The sequence below is a fragment of the Heloderma suspectum genome, chromosome 10 (assembly GCF_057233095.1).
Source record: "Heloderma suspectum isolate Gila_16-S chromosome 10, 16-S_ref, whole genome shotgun sequence".
Classification (NCBI taxonomy): domain Eukaryota; kingdom Metazoa; phylum Chordata; class Lepidosauria; order Squamata; family Helodermatidae; genus Heloderma; species Heloderma suspectum.
The window spans coordinates 45,717,019-45,734,855 of NC_139467.1; the positions used below are offsets into that span (position 1 = coordinate 45,717,019).

General features: G+C 45.5%; 1 long non-coding RNA gene across 1 annotated transcript; it reads left to right on the forward strand.

Annotated features, from left to right (window-relative positions):
* Positions 1–3,551: 3,551 nt before the first annotated feature.
* Positions 3,552–17,259, forward strand: LOC146338244 (uncharacterized). Its single transcript, XR_014784943.1, has 3 exons — positions 3,552–3,947; positions 15,854–15,960; positions 16,325–17,259. It is a non-coding gene; the product is annotated as an uncharacterized LOC146338244 (long non-coding RNA).
* The last annotated feature ends 578 nt before the right edge of the window (positions 17,260–17,837 follow it).

Sequence of the window (17,837 nt, forward strand, 5' to 3'; positions counted from 1 at the left end):
TGCTTCCGGGTGTTCGCTGCGCTTTGTGGCTGTGTTTCTGTGGCAGCGGAGGCAGCAGCCACACTCATGGCTCTCAGGGGAGGCAGCACGAACGCAAAGATGCCCGCACCCGTTGCTGCCTGCACGGTGGATGGCTGCTGCCGACACCAGCTGCCCGAGCAGGTGCGCGGCGTCCCGCGGAGCCCCCACAACCTGAGAATGAGAAGGTCTTCCGCTGTGGCCCTGAAAGGACAAAACGCAAGGGGTGCTATGATGGCCTTGCTAGAGGCGGGGCCTCAGACATGCACCAAACACTGTTCTGACACACACAGAGAAAGAGGCCACACAATCACACAGCACACGCAACAAGGAGCACAGCAGATTGACCACAAAAGCGGGGGGAGGAGAGAAGGGGACCTCTTTTAAAAACACCTCAAGCCTTAAAGACTTCCCTTTTATTATTTTATACATTGTATACAAGCTCTACACAGTGAACACGATACACAGCGTACACGATACATACATATTTTCTCAATAAAATATCACCTGTCCACTTCATCGAGAATGAACCACTTTCTGTGACTTCTGTTTGAGCAGAAAGCAAAAAACAAGACGCCTCAAACAGTGTTTCATTCATTATAACACCCTGACCCTTGTACCTTATCCTTCTGGTTTGTGCAGGTTGATTATCTCTCCCACGTATGCCATTTTCATACAAATCGCTGAAAAAAATCAGAGAAGGCAGTGAATCTCTTTTTAATCTGCTACTAACATTAAAGATGCCCCACCTGTAACCCCCACCTCCCTGCATCTATCTGTCTGAAATTTGTCAGCTAACCAGAGAGAGGAACATCACATAGTGACACTTGAAATCATGATGCATCATGTGATGCCACACTACAGTTCCCAAGATGCATTTTGTTGATGTGCATCCACAACAATTCATGCATAGACATTGATTTCTTGAAAGAGTGGAGAGCTTTAATCTGAGATAGGACCAAGAGATTTGTAACTTGATGAGCAAATTACGACTTCTTGTTGGGGTAAAGTTTTATGTTATATTTATCAAACAAGAACAAACAAATTCTGTCCAATATTAGAGAGAAATTACTTCAGTTGACTAGCTGGATACAGAAAGGAAATCAAGCAACGAGTAAGAAATAAACTAATGTGATTGGTTTGGGAAACAGTAATTAAAGGGTTAAATCACATCATTCCATGAGCATTGCAAATGTGATGTTTACATGTCCTTCTGAAAGAGAAGGATTAACCAACCAACATCAGGACGTGCAGAAATGGCAGAGTTCAGATGCTCTGTTATGCAGAATGTGCAGGTGCTGAGCGTAGATATCAATTTGTAATCAGTTTTGGTTTGATAATGAAGATACTAAAGTTTGCTAGATAACCATCCAGGTCAGTACACATAATGGACACTATGGACACAACAGATTATAAAAACGAATCGCCTAATTTCAAGTTTTGTTTTTTCACATTCCTAGTGTGAAGGGAGGTTGTGTTTCGGATCATGGTGAAATGGAGCTTGCTGGAAGTTGAGGCGAAATAGACCAGTATCTGAAGTGCCAAAGTGAGATCCAAAGCAAAACATCTATGCATCCCCTAATACCTGCAATATCCAACAACCTGGTTGCTGGGTACAATGGCCTGATCCTGAGGTGTTCTGCTGTCATGCAGGCAGTTGCAATAATGGAAGAATTCTCCCTCTTGAATCTCACATCAAATGTGATTGCAACAAAACTTTGTACTGCCACAGCCTATGTGGATCTGGTGCATTTCTACCACTATCATGACTGGCTCCTCCCAAGTTCACAGCAGCTCCTTATTTTTCTGTATATGATTGCCATGGAAGTTTAATTGCAAGGAGGAAGCACATTTCTATTTCACTTTAAGCATAGTACCGCCACTACAGAAAGTGGCTGAAATGTACAGACAGTTTGACATAAATTTCTGGAAAGAAAGAAAAAATTCTTTGGGAGTTTGAATGGCAGCTGTCGGACATGGAAAGAAGAGCAATGTCTCTTTAATTTGCCGCAAGAGATGAGAAATTCCTCGGTGACATTTAGTTCTGTCTCTGAAGGTGGAAAGGGTTTGGCTTTCTGAAGCCACATTTCTGAAGTGCCACAGTATAAGTATTCAATTTGCTCTTCTCCCAAGGGACTCTGGGACTCCTCTCGAAATATCAGGAATGGGGGGAATGTGGAGAGACATAAAAAGGTCAATGGAAAGTGGCATTTAACAAATGGAAACTGAAGGATGTCGCTGAGGATCTCAGGCCTTAATATTTAGCTAATTACCAAGATGGCAAAGCATTTACAGACCATCGTTTATATATATTAAAAAAGTTTCACAAAGAATGGGGAAGGTGGCAGATGCCGTCCTAATTCTGGAGAAATCATTCTGACAAGGTGTGCTGGCAGAAGGGGGTAAGCAAGACAGATTGCATTTCTGTGGCAGCAAATGTGGATGGGCATGGAGTAGAATCTCTCCTAAGGAAGACAAATTGGAAGCGTCTCTCTATCTCTCCAAGAGGCTTCTTTGGGGGATCTGGTCTGAGCATGGGATGCAAACACCCCAGCTCTGTAGTGTCCTCAGGCGTACCGCAACTCCGCTTGGTGGGAAGGATTTCGGAAAGGCAAGGGCTGTGCCAGTGTCCCCCATTTTTTTTCTGCCTCCTTAACCCATCCCCTCAGCTTCCCATCCTCCAGCCATCAGCACCAGCCCTGTGTTTCGTGAACCCTCTTGTATATCAGCCCCTTCTATTGCAAGTCTCCACAAGATTTTTCTTTTATTTGTGGGGGTCTCAGCTAAATTGAATAGCCTCGTGTGGCGCAGGGTGGTAGGCGGCAGTATTGCAACCGAAACTCTCCCCACGACCTGAGTTTGATCCCAGCAGAAGCTGGTTTTCAGATAGCCGGCTCAGGTCAACTCAGCCTTCCATCCTTCCGAAGTTGGTAAAATGAGTACCCAGCTTGCTGGGGGAAAGGTGGTCACGACTGGGGAAGGCCATGGCAAACCACCCCGCCATAGTCTGCCATGAAAATGCCAGCGCAAGCAGCGTCCCTCTAGGGGTCAGCAATGACCCGGTGCTTGCACAGGAGGAACCTTTCAGCTAAATTGACCTTCCGCTTCATTCATGGAGTTTGCTTTTGCTTTCAGTAATAAACTGGCACTTTGCCCCCAGAAGTTAGATTATTAATTAATGTTCTATTACATGACATCACAGCAGTGTGTGCGTGTGCGCGCATGTGCGTGTGTGTGCTTCTAGACTGGTCACAGCTATTAGCCTAGATCAGTAAGATACAAAAATGTTTATATTACATGCTGATAATATGAGACAAAAATTGGCAACTGCTTATCATGGATTCCACTTGGTGCAATCCACGGCTGTTGAGCACATTTCAATGGGGCTGCCGTGCAAGCAAGGTTCCATAAGAGCAGCCCTGCCTGCTGCCGTGTTTTTCACAGTAAGGCCTGAAGGCAGCACCCAGTCACTTAAAGTGCCTCTCTCTGTCTCTCTCTCTCTGTCTCTCTCTCTCTCTCTGTAGTAGCTATTCACTCTCAGCAGGGGTTCTCTAGCTTGTCCTTGTGGGTTGCTTTAGCAGTGGGCTGGTGGTTCTTATCTGGGCTAACAGGGGAGGCTTCAAGGCTGGGGAGTCAGAAGACTCATCTGCTGAAAGGTGGCTGGGGACCAGGGAGAATGCAGGAGCAATCAGCCAACTGGCTGCAATGGACCAGGAGTGCAAGAGGGAAAGAGCAACATGGCTGCTTAGCTGCTCAAGCACTGGAAGTGGAGTGGAATTTGAATATGCAACAGAAAGAGCTATGTGGACCTGCGCAATGGCCCTGGGGGATCTTCCAGCACTGAGAAGAACAGAGCACTCGCTCAGTGACAAGAAAAAGGTCCATCCCAGTCGAAGGATCAAATGAGTCTATTGGAATTTGCCTGCTTGGTGAGTTGGTGACTGATTGATGAGGCTTTTCTTGGGCAATATGGTGGGGGGTGGGGAAGAGGGTCTTCCAGCTGGGTCCAGTGCGCAGCGTCAGCACTTGATGCGGGGAGGAGGGGACCCCACAGGCCAGGAGAGGCCTCAGTGGCAGTGCCTGAAAATAGTAATAATCACTGGCCAGGTGGATTACCCTTGACAGCTATTGCTTCTATTGTCTGCCTTGTATTAGAAAATAAAATGGCTTTGCACCCATTCGTCAACCTGGCCAGTCTAAAGAAGGCATCGTATTCCCCCCCCCCCCAACTTACATTATAGATGCAGAAGTTCCTGCCATGATTTTTGGAGCAGATCTGCTATTACAACAAGATGCTCACCACCAGCTCCCCTCACTGTCCACATGTTCAGCCCACATGAATAGATGCTCTGTGCATGTCCCGACAGGCATGTGCACCAACCCTCCACATAAGGGACGTCCTGACTGGACCAGGATTCCCCTCATGTGAAGAAGCTCTGCAGGCATACGTTAGTGCCTGCATGGAGCCCCTGGCCATGCACCCTGAATGTACAAGTGACGAGTGCACTGGGTGTGGAACTAGCCCCTGAGGCCTCACAGATACCTTGAATGTATGGGGGGGTTTTTTCCATCTGAACCCCCCCCCCAATGCTTGCATGTAAAAGCAAATAAGAAACACCATTTCTTTTTGAGATACCATACATTTTATATGTTTGCTAGTTAGTTTTGGAAATTATTTTCCAGCTTTTTCTAGAGAGGAGTAAAGAAAACAGAAGGTATTTGTGCACCAGAAATGCACAGCAGAATCATCATCATCTTACAATGGAAAGTGCTCTTAAGAAATACACATGGACTTGGATTTCTATTAGGGATAATAGGCACAAAGTCCAAGGAAAGTGAGAATCAGTTTCAATTGGTGTCCAAAAGTTCCAGTGCAGGCAGAGAGCACGACTTAGAATGACCTGCTAAAAATGTGAGGAGTTTGAAAACATGAACCCAGGCGGAAGACCTTAGAGATTCTGATCAATGGCTCCCTGAGAAAGAAGTTACAGTTAAAAGTAGGTCACTGGGAGCTAACAAGGTAGTGTTACCCATGGAAACAAGGTGAGAGTTTAATTTTTAAAGAGCAGGACCAATGTTTCTCAAACTTTTTTACAAATTAGGAAGAAGGTTCTATTTGCAAGTCTGAGCATGCCTGGGAAGCCCCATTTTCCTTTTTATGTTTGCACAAGCCCTACTGAAATGACCTATAAGTCCCTGAACCCCAACCACAGGTTTTTATCACCAGTGTGTTTAAAGAATGTGGCTACAGAAGGTGAGGCAGGTTGTCCCCGATTCAGATCTCACCTGTTCTGGAAGCTCTCTCAGGCTCAGCCAAGCCACAGCCTTCTGTCTCTACTCGGGTAACATTGCTGATCTACCTTACAGGGGTGTGGCAAGGATTACTTAGGCAATGCATGAGAATGTGAGAAGTATTCTGAACACCTAGGAAGAAATAGCACCACATAAATATGATGCATTACCTGCATAGGTAGCGCTTCCAGAGGCTCCTTCACATGGAGTTTTTTTAGTGCGATTGTCATTCTTGGGTCATGGTTTTCCCCGTGCACTTCACACGACATCATTGCCCTGCAGCTGTTGTCCCGCCCCCCACATTTCCCCATGTTATTTCTTTTGGGGGGAAATGCAGTGTTTTCACAGGTAGTGCCATCAAACTGCCACCTCCTGCCTGTTCACTTCTGCTGTGGCGCAACGAGACCCTTTTGCATGGGAGGTTGCTGGAGGCACGGTTCTCATGACAATGCCTGTGACAATGGTGGGGCGGGGGCGTCACCCTGCCTCGCCTGCGCCCTTTTGCTTCTTTGCCCTTCCACTATGGGTTGCCTGCAGAGCATAACGTGGCGGGAGTCTGTAAGCCTGGCAGAGCAGCTTCGCTGCCTCTCCTCCTCCTTGCCTGCCCCCACCACCACCCCAGCAGTGCTTCACAATGGGAAAGGGGATTGCTTGCTCTGCAAGTGCTGCCCTTTATATTCAATCCCCACGGACACACAAATGAGAGAAATGTAACTGCTTGCTTGGGGGGAGGGAGCAGACTTCCGACGTTGCACAAGTACTGTGGAATGCAGTGGCCGAGGTAGGGATTAGAGGCAGCAGAAGTGAAAAGGGGAGGCAAGAAAGCTGAAAAGAAAAAGTTCATGCAGAGAGCGGGGAGGGGCTACCCCAGAGCGGGTGGGCAGCGGGGTGTCCAAAAACATCCCGCCAGGCTCCATCCACCAGTGTAAATGGCAGGAAGCGTTTTACCAGCCGTGTAAAGAGCCAATTTAAAATCCAGCAAAGAATCCAGAAGAAGAAGGAGCAGTAAATCACGGGGGGAAAAGCCTCGTGTGGTGAAGCCCCAGATCTGGCTCCTGCGTAGGTGAGAGTGAAGCAGCAGAGGGGGAAGGCTGTTTGCCGCTGGCAAGAGCAGGTGGCCTTCCTGGTGAGACCAGCAAGCCAGCTCACTTCTGTAGGGAGCCACCTGAGCAGCACTGGCCCGGTGCTATCAGGATGGAAGCCCTCTACAGTTCCCACTTTGGGGCAGAGCTGGGGTGTGGTGAGCACAAAGACTGAACTCCTGCCTGACATCCCTCCGCTTCAAAATCTGGCAAGTCACAGTATTTCAGCTTCAGTTCCCCAAGAAATAATGGCAGTAGTGAGAAAATGGCAGGAAGATGGCGCAATGCAGGTGGAAAAAATGCAAACCTTTAGAATCCCCTTGGAGGGAGACCTCAAGACCCAACTGTGCCGGTGAGAGGATGGATCAAGCTCCAACTGGTTATTCCGATCCTCCCAGCGCTCCCTTCCTCCCTCTGCATCTTCTCACAGCCACAATATCGGTACTGCTTCTTAGGTCCCAGAGCACAGCCACACCACAGAAAGAGCTTCCGAGTTTGTTCCTTGGGAAGCTCTGGCTCAAATGAACAGGAGGAACAGAAAGGGAGGTGGGGTTGCACTATATGTTAAAAATACATATTTCTGCACAAAAATACAGGAGGAGGAGCTTGGTAGCCCCATCGAGAATGTCTGGGTTAAAATAAATCAAGCAAAGAATAAAAGGAACATGGTGGTCGGAGTCTACTACCAGCCACCCAATCAAGGAGAAGACGAGCATGAAACTTTTGAAAAGCAAACTGCCAATATTTCAAGGAAGCAGGATGTAGTAGTCACGGGGGACTTCAATTTCCCCAATATTTCTTGGGAGACAAAATTGCAAAACATGCCCCCCCCGAAAATTCCTGACTTGTGTTGCAGATAACTTCCTCCTACAGAAAGTAGAGAAAGGAACTAGAGGATCGGCTATCCTTGATTTGATCCTAACCAACAGAGATTACTTAGTGGGTAAAGTAGCAGTTACAGGAACTCTGGGGGAAAGCGAACATGTTATACTGGAGTTCATGTTTCTAAAGGAAGCAAAAGCCGAGTGTAGGTGTAGCCAAACCCGTACCCTGGATTTTAGGAAAGCTGATTTTAATAAACTCAGAACAATGATCAGTAAGGTCCCATGGCAAGCGACTCTAACGAGAAAAGGATTCCAAGATGGGTGGGAGCTTTAAAAAAAAGGAAATTCTCAAGGCACAATTGAAACAATTCCAGCAAGAAAAAAAGGTGGAAGATAACTGAAGAAGCCAGTGTGGCTTCACAAAAAGCTTAGGGATGACCTGAAAACAAAGAAGGACACATATAAGAAGTGGAAGGAAGGCCAAGCGACAAAGCAAGACTACAGGCAGGTAGCACAGAATTGCAGGGATGGCGTCAGCAAGGCTAAAGCTGAGAACGAGCTGAGGTTAGCAAGGGATGCTAACAAAAAAGCTTTCATCAGCTATGTGCATAGTAAAGACAGAGGAAAGAAATGGTGGTTCAGCTATTAAATAAGGATGGCAAAATGATAACAGATGACAAAGAAAAGGCAGAGGTGCTCAATTCCTACTTTGGCTCAGTCTTCTCCCAAAAGAGGGTCTAAGGGAACCAAGAGTTCTTGGTTCTAAGGGAAGTAAAAGCCGAGTGTAATCAAACGCGTACCCTGGATTTTAGGAAGGCTGATTTTAATAAACTCAGAACAATGATCAGTAAGGTCCCATGGCAAGTGACTCTAATGAGAAAAGGAGTCCAAAGATGGGTGGGAGCTTTTAAAAAAGGAAATTCTCAAGACACAATTACAAACAATCCCAACAAAAAGGTGGAAGACAACAGAAGAAGCCAATGTGGCTTCACAAAAAGCTTAGAGATTACCTGAAAACAAAAAAGGACACATATAGGAAGTGGAAAGAAGGCCAAGCAACGAAGGAAGAGTACAGGCAGGTAGCACAGAATTGCAGGGATGGCGTCAGGAACGCTAAAGCTGAGAACAAGCTGAGGTTAGTGAGGAACGCTAAAAGCAACAAAAAGGCTTTCTTCAGCTACCTGCATAGTAAAAGACAGAGAAAAGAAGTGGTTGTTCAGCTATTAAATAAGGATGTTAAAATGATAACAGATGACAAAGAAAAGGCAGAAGTGCTCAATTCCTACTTTGGCTCAGTCTTCTCCCAAAAGAGGGTCTATGACCCCCCTGGCAAAGGCGAAGTACAGGCTGAAGGGGCAGGATTGCAGCTTGAGATCGATAGGCATATGGTCAAGGAACACCTCCTCATTACTTTGAATGAGTTCAAATCTCTAGGGCCAGATGAACTGCATCCCAGAGTAATAAAGGAATTGGCAGAAGAACTCTCAGAACCACTGTCTGTTCTCTTTGAGCAATCATGGAGGACGGGGGAAGTGCCAGATGACTGGAGGAGGGCTAATGTTGTCCCTATCTTCAAAAAAGGGTAAAAAGGAGGAACCTGGGAACTACAGACCAGTCAGTCTGACATCAATCCCTGGGAAAATTCTGAAGCAGATTACAAAGCAATCCATTTGTAAGCACCTTGAAAACAATGCCGTGATTACTCGAAGCCAACATGGATTTGTCAAAAACAAGTCCTGCCAGACAAATCTGATCTCATTTTTTGATCAAGTAACCTCCTTTGTGGACCATGGGAATGCTGTAGACATAATATACCTTGACTTCAGCAAAGCTTTCGACATGATACCCTGATGAGCAAACTAGCTCAAAGTGGGCTAGATGAAACAACGATCCAGTGGATCCACAGTTGGCTACAGAATCGGACTCAAAGAGTGCTTATCAATCAAACCTTCTCAAACTGGGGAGAGGTAACGAGTGGGGTACTGCAGGACTCAGTCCTGGGCCCAGTGCTCTTCGACATTTTTATTAATGACTTGAAGGAGGAGGTGCAGGGAATGCTGATCAAATTTGCAGATGACACAGAATTGGGCGGGATAGCTAATACTTTGGAAGACAGCAACAAAATTCAGAGTGATCTGGATAGACTGAAGCGCTGGGCAGAAAACAACAGAATGACATTGAATAGGGATAAATGCCAAGTTCTGCTCCTAGGCAAAAGAAACCAAATGCACAGTTACAAGATGGGGGATACGTGGTTCAACCACACTACAAGCAAGAAGGATCTTGGAATTGTTGTCGATCACAAGCTGAATATGAGCCAACAATGTGATGTGGCTGCAAAAAAGGCAAATGCTCTTTAGGGCTGCATTAAGAGAAGCATAGCTTCCAAATCCTGGGAAGTACTAGTTCCCCTCTACTAAGCACTGGTTAGGCCTCATCTGGAGTACTGTGTCCAGTTCTGGGCACCATACTTTAAGAAGGATGCAGACAAACTGGAGAGGGTTCAGAGGAGGGCAACAAAGATGATCAGGGGACTGGAAACAAAGCCCTGTGAGGAGAGACTGAGAGAACTGGGCATGTTTAGCCTTGAGAAGAGAAGACTGAGGGAGATATGATAGTGCCCTTCAAGTACTTGAAACGCTGTCACAGAGAGGAAGGCCAGGATCTCTTCTCGATCATCCCAGAGTGCAGGACACGGAATAATGGGCTCAAGTGACAGGAAGCCAGATTCCGGCTGAACATCAGGAAAAACTTCCTGAGTGTCAGAGCAATACGACAATGGAACCAGTGACCTGGGGAGGTGGTGGGCTCTCCCACACTGGAGGCGTTCAAGACGAGGCTGGACAGCCACCTGTCAGGGATGCTCTGACTTGGATTCCTGCATTGAGCAGGGGGTTGGGCTCGATGGCCTTGTAGGCCCCTTCCAACCCTACTATTCTATGATTCTGTGATTCTTTGATTCTAAGCATGGCTGACAAGCATCTTTTTGACCCCTCCAGCAGCAGAAACTCTACATTCTGTCAATTAAAATTAAAATATTTCAGCAATGATAATGAGTGTTTTGTCTCCTTGGGTTTGTTGAGGTGGCATCTGGCTCGCCACGTGCCACTTAGGCAGGGAAATGTTGCACTGTGCCAGTTGCTGACTTGCCCTCCTGGGTGGCCTTCAGCTCTGAAATTAATGCCACATTTGTTTTCTTTCTGGGGGACTTGAACGTTTTGCAGCCATTAACATGTCCCTTGTGACTGATGCTCCGTGATGCAGCTGACTAGAGGGGCAGAGAGGCTGCTGTTGTATGAAGCACATTGCCAGATTTCAAAACACAAAAACATTTTAGTTAATGCGGAATTGCAACTCCTTTAAGTGCTGTTGTCATACCCTCCTTTAAACGTGTGTGTTGGGATTGAATTTGTGGGTTTACATTAGAAACCATATTCTGTGTCCACTCATTTCTATGGGCAGTGCTCTCTTCTACCCTGGCAGAGAGAAAACCCTAAAAGAATCACAGACGCCCTTTAGGGCTTGAGGACTGATTTTCTGCAATTAGCTGGAAGCAGAATGGAAATGGACATGGAGCAATTCACAGATCAGCAGTGTCTGCACTATCGAGGCTGGCAAGAGCCGTGCTGGGAGGATGCTCCAGAAAGCACCACAGCGAGGACTACGAGCTTCCAATAGGAACCTCCAGGTCTCCACTGCTGCTGCTGCTGCTGCTGAGGCAGCGGCTACGTTTGTTTATTTAGTGCCCCCAGCAGACTCCGCAGTGTGCTGAACTGCAAAGTCTCCCTTATATCAATACATCAACTTTGCCCCTCAATATCAGTTGCTGGGGAGGGGGGCATGGGTGGGGGGCGCTGTTGTGCTCTTGTCCCACTGCTGTGGGCTTCCCATTTGGATGCCTGCTTGGCCACGGTGGGAACAAAACGTGGAACTAAATAAAATTGTGAAAAACAACTTTTGGAGGTGGGCAGGTTGAACAAATCCAACTTTTATCAAAATTCCAACACTCTTAATTATGGGCAATCAGGAACGAAAATAAAAATTCTGAAATGTGCATGCGCGCAGTGGTTGTTGTTGGGAATAAAATAAGTCAAATTTCTTCTTTGGGCAGGCTCCAAGATGCAACCAAAGTCAGGACCATAGAATCATAGAATAGTAGGGTTGGAAGGGGCCTACAAGGTCATCGAGTCCAACCCCCTGCTCAATGCAGGAATCCAAGTCAGAGCATCCCTGACAGATGGCTGTCCAGCCTCGTCTTGAAGGCTTCCAGTGTGGGAGAGCCCACCGCCTCCCTAGGGAATCAGTTCCATTGTCGTATTGCTCTAACAGCAAGTTTCTCCTGATGTTCAGCCGGAATCTGGCTTCCTGTCACTTGAGCCCATTATTCCATGTCCTGCACTCTGGGATGATCCAGAAGAGATCCTGGCCTTCTTCTCTGTGACAACCTTTCAAGTATTTATTTATTTATTTATTTATTTCTATACCGCCCAATAGCCGAAGCTCTCTGTACTTCAACAACTTGAAGCTCTCTGTACTTGAAGAGCGCTATCCTATCTCCCCTCAGTCTTCCCTTCTCCAGGCTCAACATGCCCAGTTCTTTCAGTCTCTCTTCATAGGGCTTTGTTTCTAGTCCCCTGATCATCTTCGTTGTCCTCCTCTGAACCCTCTTCAGTGTCTGCATCCTTCTTAAAGTGCAGCGCCCAGAACTGGACACAGTACTCCAGTCTCCAGATGAGACCTAACCAGTGCTGAGTAGAGGGGAACTAGTACTTCCCGGGATTTGGAAGCTATGCTTCTATTAATGCAGCCCAAAATGACATTGGCCTTTTTTGCAGCCACATCACATTGTTGGCTCATATTCAGCTTGTGATTGACAACAATTCCAAGATCCTTTTCGCTTGTAGTGTTGTTGAGCCACATATCCCCCATCTTGTAACTGTGCATTTGGTTTCTTTTTCCTAGGTGCAGAACTCAGCATTTATCCCTATGAAATGTCATTCTGTTGTTTTCTGCCCAGCACTCCAGTCTATCCAGATCACTTTGAATTGTGTTTCTGTCTTCCAAAGTATTAGCTACCCCGCCCAATTTTGTGTCATCTGCAAATTTTATCAGTATTCCCTGCACCTCCTCCTCCAAGTCATTAATACAAATGTTGAAGAACACTGGGCCCAGGACTGAGCCCTGCAGTACCCCACTCATTACCTCTCCCCAGTTTGAGAAGATCCCATTGATAAGCACTCTTTGGGTCCGGTTCTGTAGCCAACTGTGGATCCACTGGATCGTTGTTTCATCTAGCCCACTTTGAGCTAGTTTGCTCATCAGGATATCATGGGGCACTTTGTCAAAAGCTTTGCTGAAGTCGAGGTATATTATGTCTACAGCATTCCCACGGTCCACAAGGGAGGTTACTTGATCAAAAAATGAGATCAGATTCATCTGGCAGGATTTGTTCTTGACAAATACAACTCCATATTGGCTTCGAGTGATCACTGCATTGTTTTCAAGGTGCTTACGGGCTGATTGCTTTATCATCTGCTCCAGGATTTTCCCAGGGATTGATGTCAGACTGACTGGTCTGTAGTTCTCAGGTTCCTCCATTTTACCCTTTTTGAAGATAGGGGTAATATCAGCCCTCCTCCAGTCATCTGGCATTTCACCCATCCTCCATGATTTCTCAAAGAGAATAGACAGCGGTTCTGAGAGTTCTTCTGCCAGTTCCTTTATTACTCTAGGGTGCAGTTCATCTGGCCCTGGAGATTTGAACTCATTCAAAGTAGTGAGGTGTTCCTTGACCATATGCCTATCGATCTCAAGCTGCAATCCTGCCCCTTCAGCCTGTACTTTGCGTTTGCCAGGGGGGTCATAGACCCTCTTTTGGGAGAAGACTGAGCCAAAGTAGGAATTGAGCACTTCTGCCTTTTCTTTGTCATCTGTTATCATTTTAACATCCTTATTTAATAGCTGAACAACCACTTCTTTTCTCTGTCTTTTACTATGCAGGTAGCTGAAGAAAGCCTTTTTGTTGCTTTTAGCGTTCCTCACTAACCTCAGCTTGTTCTCAGCTTTAGCGTTCCTGACGCCATCCCTGCAATTCTGTGCTACCTGCCTGTACTCTTCCTTCGTTGCTTGGCCTTCTTTCCACTTCCTATATGTGTCCTTTTTTGTTTTCAGGTAATCTCTAAGCTTTTTGTGAAGCCACATTGGCTTCTTCTGTTGTCTTCCACCTTTTTGTTGGGATTGTTTGTAATTGTGTCTTGAGAATTTCCTTTTTTAAAAGCTCCCACCCATCTTTGGACTCCTTTTCTCGTTAGAGTCGCTTGCCATGGGACCTTACTGATCATTGTTCTGAGTTTATTAAAATCAGCCTTCCTAAAATCCAGGGTATGCGTTTGATTACACTCGGCTTTTACTTCCCTTAGAACCAAGAACTCTTGGTTCCCTTAGAACCAAGTATGCGAACCGAGAACTACCGGAAGTACAAGCTGGGTTTCGAAGAGGCAGAGGAACTAGAGATCAAATCGCCAACATTCGCTGCATCATGGAGAAAGCAAGAGAATTCCAGAAAAACGTCTATTTCTGCTTCATTGACTACGCTAAAGCCTTTGATTGTGTGGATCACAACAAACTGTGGCAAATTCTTAAAGTGATGGGAGTACCAGACCACCTTACCTGTCTCCTGAGAAACCTGTACGAGGGTCAAGAAGCAACAGTAAGAACCAGATATGGAACAACCGAGTCGTTCAAAATTGGGAAAGGAGTACGACAAGGCTGCATATTGTCACCCTCCTTATTTAACTTATATGCAGAGTACATCATGAGAAACGCCGGGTTGGATGAATCACAGGTCGGAATTAAGATTGCCGGGAGAATTATCACCAACCTCAGATACGCAGACAATACCACCCTAATGGCAGAAAGCAAAGAGGATCTCAAGAGCCTCTTGTTGAGGGTGAAAGAGGAGAGTGCAAAAGCTGGTTTGAAACTCAACATTAAAAAAACTAAGATCATGGCATCTGGCCGTATCACTTCCTGGTATATAGAAGGGGAAGAAATGGAAGCAGTGACAGATTTTACTTTCTTGGGCTCTAAGATCACTGCAAACGGTGACTGTAGCCATGAAATTAAAAGACGCTTGCTCCTTGGGAGGAAAGCTATGGCACACCTAGACAGCATAGTAAGAAGCAGAGACATCACCTTGCCGACAAAGGTCCATCTAATCAAAGCTATGGTTTTCCCAGTAGTAATGTATGGCTGTGAGAGCTGGACTATAAGGAAGGCTGAGCGCCGAAGAATTGATGCTTTCGAACTGTGGTGCTGGAGAAGACTCTTACGAGTCCCCTGGACTGCAAGGAGGTCAAATCAGTCCATCCTAAAGGAAATCAACCCTGAGTGCTCATTGGAAGGACAGATACTGAAGCTGAAGCTCAAATATTTTGGCCACCTAATGCGAAGAGAAAACTCTCTGGAAAAGACCCTGATGCTGGGAAAGACTGAAGGCAAAAGGAGAAGGGGACGGCAGAGGATGAGATGGCTAGATAGCATCACCGATGCAATGAATATGAACTTGAGCACGCTCCGGGAGACAGCGCAGGACAGGAAGGCCTGGCGTGCTATGGTCCATGGGGTCACGAAGAGTCGGACACGACTGAACGACAACAACAATAATTATTTTAATTATATTTTTACTTTAAATGTTGCCTTTCATTGTTGTTAGCCACCTTGAGTGCCATTTCCTGGTAGAAAAGATGGGTATAAATTCAATAAATAAAGAACAAATAAATTCCCTCCCTCCCTCCCTCCCTCTCTCTCTCTCTCTCTCTCCTTTGAGGATGGGCCAGGGAGCACACCCAGCTTTCTCAAATGGCCTAGTATTGTTGGAGTAGTTTGGTAGTGGTGGGCAAACTTGCTTTAGGGATGCTTGTCTGCCACTATGGACTGAAGGACACCGATTAGGGCCCCCCTGCTGTGGCCTGGCATACTGCTGGTGCAGAGCCGAAAAGAATCCTGCCAGTATGATGCTTCCAAGAGCAGTTAACACGGCGCGCCATCATCTCTCTCACAAGAAGCAACAGCCACGGCTCCTGCCTGTGTATTCATTTTTAATTAGGCATGCAGCTTTAAAACTGCTCATTTTCTAATGTTAACAACAACTCCAGGGAGGCACCTTGATCAAGACAGTTCCAAACTAGTTGGGTGGAAGCGCAAACCACACGCTGCTCATGTGAATGGGCCCAGCCCTTTGGCAGGCTCAGGGTTTTGGTGGGGAGGCAGGAGCTCCTGAACCAATACTTAGCTTGGACCAAAGCACAGATCTGAAATGATCATCAGCGCTTTGTAATAAAGGCACAGCTGAGCAGTTGGAGTACTTCACACCAGGGACGGAACCAAAATGCAGATAAAATGGGGGGTTACAATGAAACACAGATGTACAATTTCTCCAGACAAATCTCTGGAGTCTCCCAGCCAGCTGCTTAATTGACAGGAATGTTGCTATTACCTCCCCCAAAGCCACAACAAGGCTGATTTTTCCTCTGAGCCTCATTGTATCTTAACAGAGCACAGCGGAGGCATCTAAAACACTTTAGTCTTACTGCTCCGGAATTTCTGAACATAAAGGATGTTTTTGCCTTGTTTCAGGTGATGCTTCAACTAATGACAACGGATTGGTCCAGCTTAGGAAGGAATAATTTCCTCAGAGCCTTTTTTATGCTCAAACATTGTCCTATGGTGGAACAAGACACCAGGTAGGCCTTAGCCATCCTATGCTTGCAAAACAGTCTTTACTATTCAGATATTGGGATAAAATAGAGCAGTGGTCTTGAACCTGTCCAGACCTGAGACCTATCTCTGATTCCAAACCTGCAATATGGGACCCACTTTCACATTTTTACTTTTTGTATATACTTAATAGCGCTAATAATTCATATTATTAATCCTAAATTGGTAATTCACAGAACAATATACATAGTGCCACCTTAGCATTACTACTAAATCAATACCAATGATTTTTTTTTAAAGACTCACAATTTCTAGTGAAAGGATGATATTAAAATGGCTCACTCACAACTTAATTGCCACAATTAAACTTTTTCTTGTTTCTGTTTTTAGAGTCACCATTCTTGCCATGCTCACAAATATGTTGTTGTTTATTCGTTCAGTCGCTTCCGACTCTTCGTGACTTCATGGACCAGCCCACGCCAGAGCTTCCTGTCGGCCATCGCCACCCCCAGCTCCCCCAAGGTCGAGTCCGTCACCTCCAGAATATCATCCATCCACCTTGCCCTTGGTCGGCCCCTCTTCCTTTTGCCTTCCACTTCCCCTAGCATCAGCATCTTCTCCAGGGTATCCTGTCTTCTCATGATGTGGCCAAAGTACTTCAGTTTTGCCTTTAATATCCTTCCCTCAAGTGAGCACTCTGGCTTCGTTTCCTGGAGTGTGGACTGGTTTGATCTTCTTGCAGTCCAAGGCACTCTCAGAATTTTCCTCCAGCACCACAGTTCAAAAGCATCTATCTTCCTTCGCTTAGCCTTCCTTATGGTCCAGCTCTCGCAGCCATAGGTTACTATGGGAATACCATTGCTGCTCACAAATATAGGTGGTAACCAAATGGCTGCAGAAGGATGGTAGCTTCACTTGCCAATTCTGGGTATTCTTTACTAACTGCAATCCAAAACGTTGGTAATATTTGTTGCTGAAATTGCACTTTTAAGTTTGTGTCACAAGGGAGCACAAGGAATTGTGTCTACAGCTCCCTGGGTGATTCTAGAGAGGCTGTGTCCATGGTAAATGGTGGCTGTGCCCATTCTTCACCCTCGTGTACATCTTTGGTGAAATAAGTACTGATCGTTCAATTAACTGTTCCATGTTGCATAACATCTCTTTTGATAGGAGCAAATTTTACTGTTTGATCTTCCTCAAGAAACTGTGCAACAATTGGAAACATGTCAATGGAATTTTCTGATAAACATCTCAACCAGATTTTCAGCATTTTAATGCATTTTCAATTTTTTTGACATAGTAAAAAATTGTAAAGTTTCTTTCCTACATTGAGGTATTTAATTCATTCAAGCAGCTGAACACAACAGCAAGGTATGCCATGCCAGCCTTCAAAGCCGCAATGCATGGTCACGTGTTTATTATCAAGAACTTGAGAACGTCATGCCAAAGTTCAAACAGCCTTGTGAGCATTTTTTCTCGTGACAACCATCTCACTTCTGTGTGCAGTGAGAGTTTTGTGTTCAAAACCCATTTCTGTGCAGGGAACTTCAATACATCTTGTATTAAGAGCACTGGCTTTGATAAAATTAACAATTTTCACACATTTTTCTAGAACAGAATGCAGGACTTTGCTCATATTTTTTAAATTTTGATTGTACTACTTCTATACCACATAATATCCTAAAAGCTAATAAGTTTCTATAAAATACATATAATACAATATAAAAAACTGACATAAAAACAATATAAAATAATAAATATATTAAAACATTACAAAAAGAACAACATTAGGACAGAGCAGTGTCAGAACTGATTATAAGTCAGGGAAAGGCTGAGTAAAGAAATACATCTTCAAGAGGTGTTTGAAATTTGCCACAGTTTCCACCTCTCGACCCCCAATGGA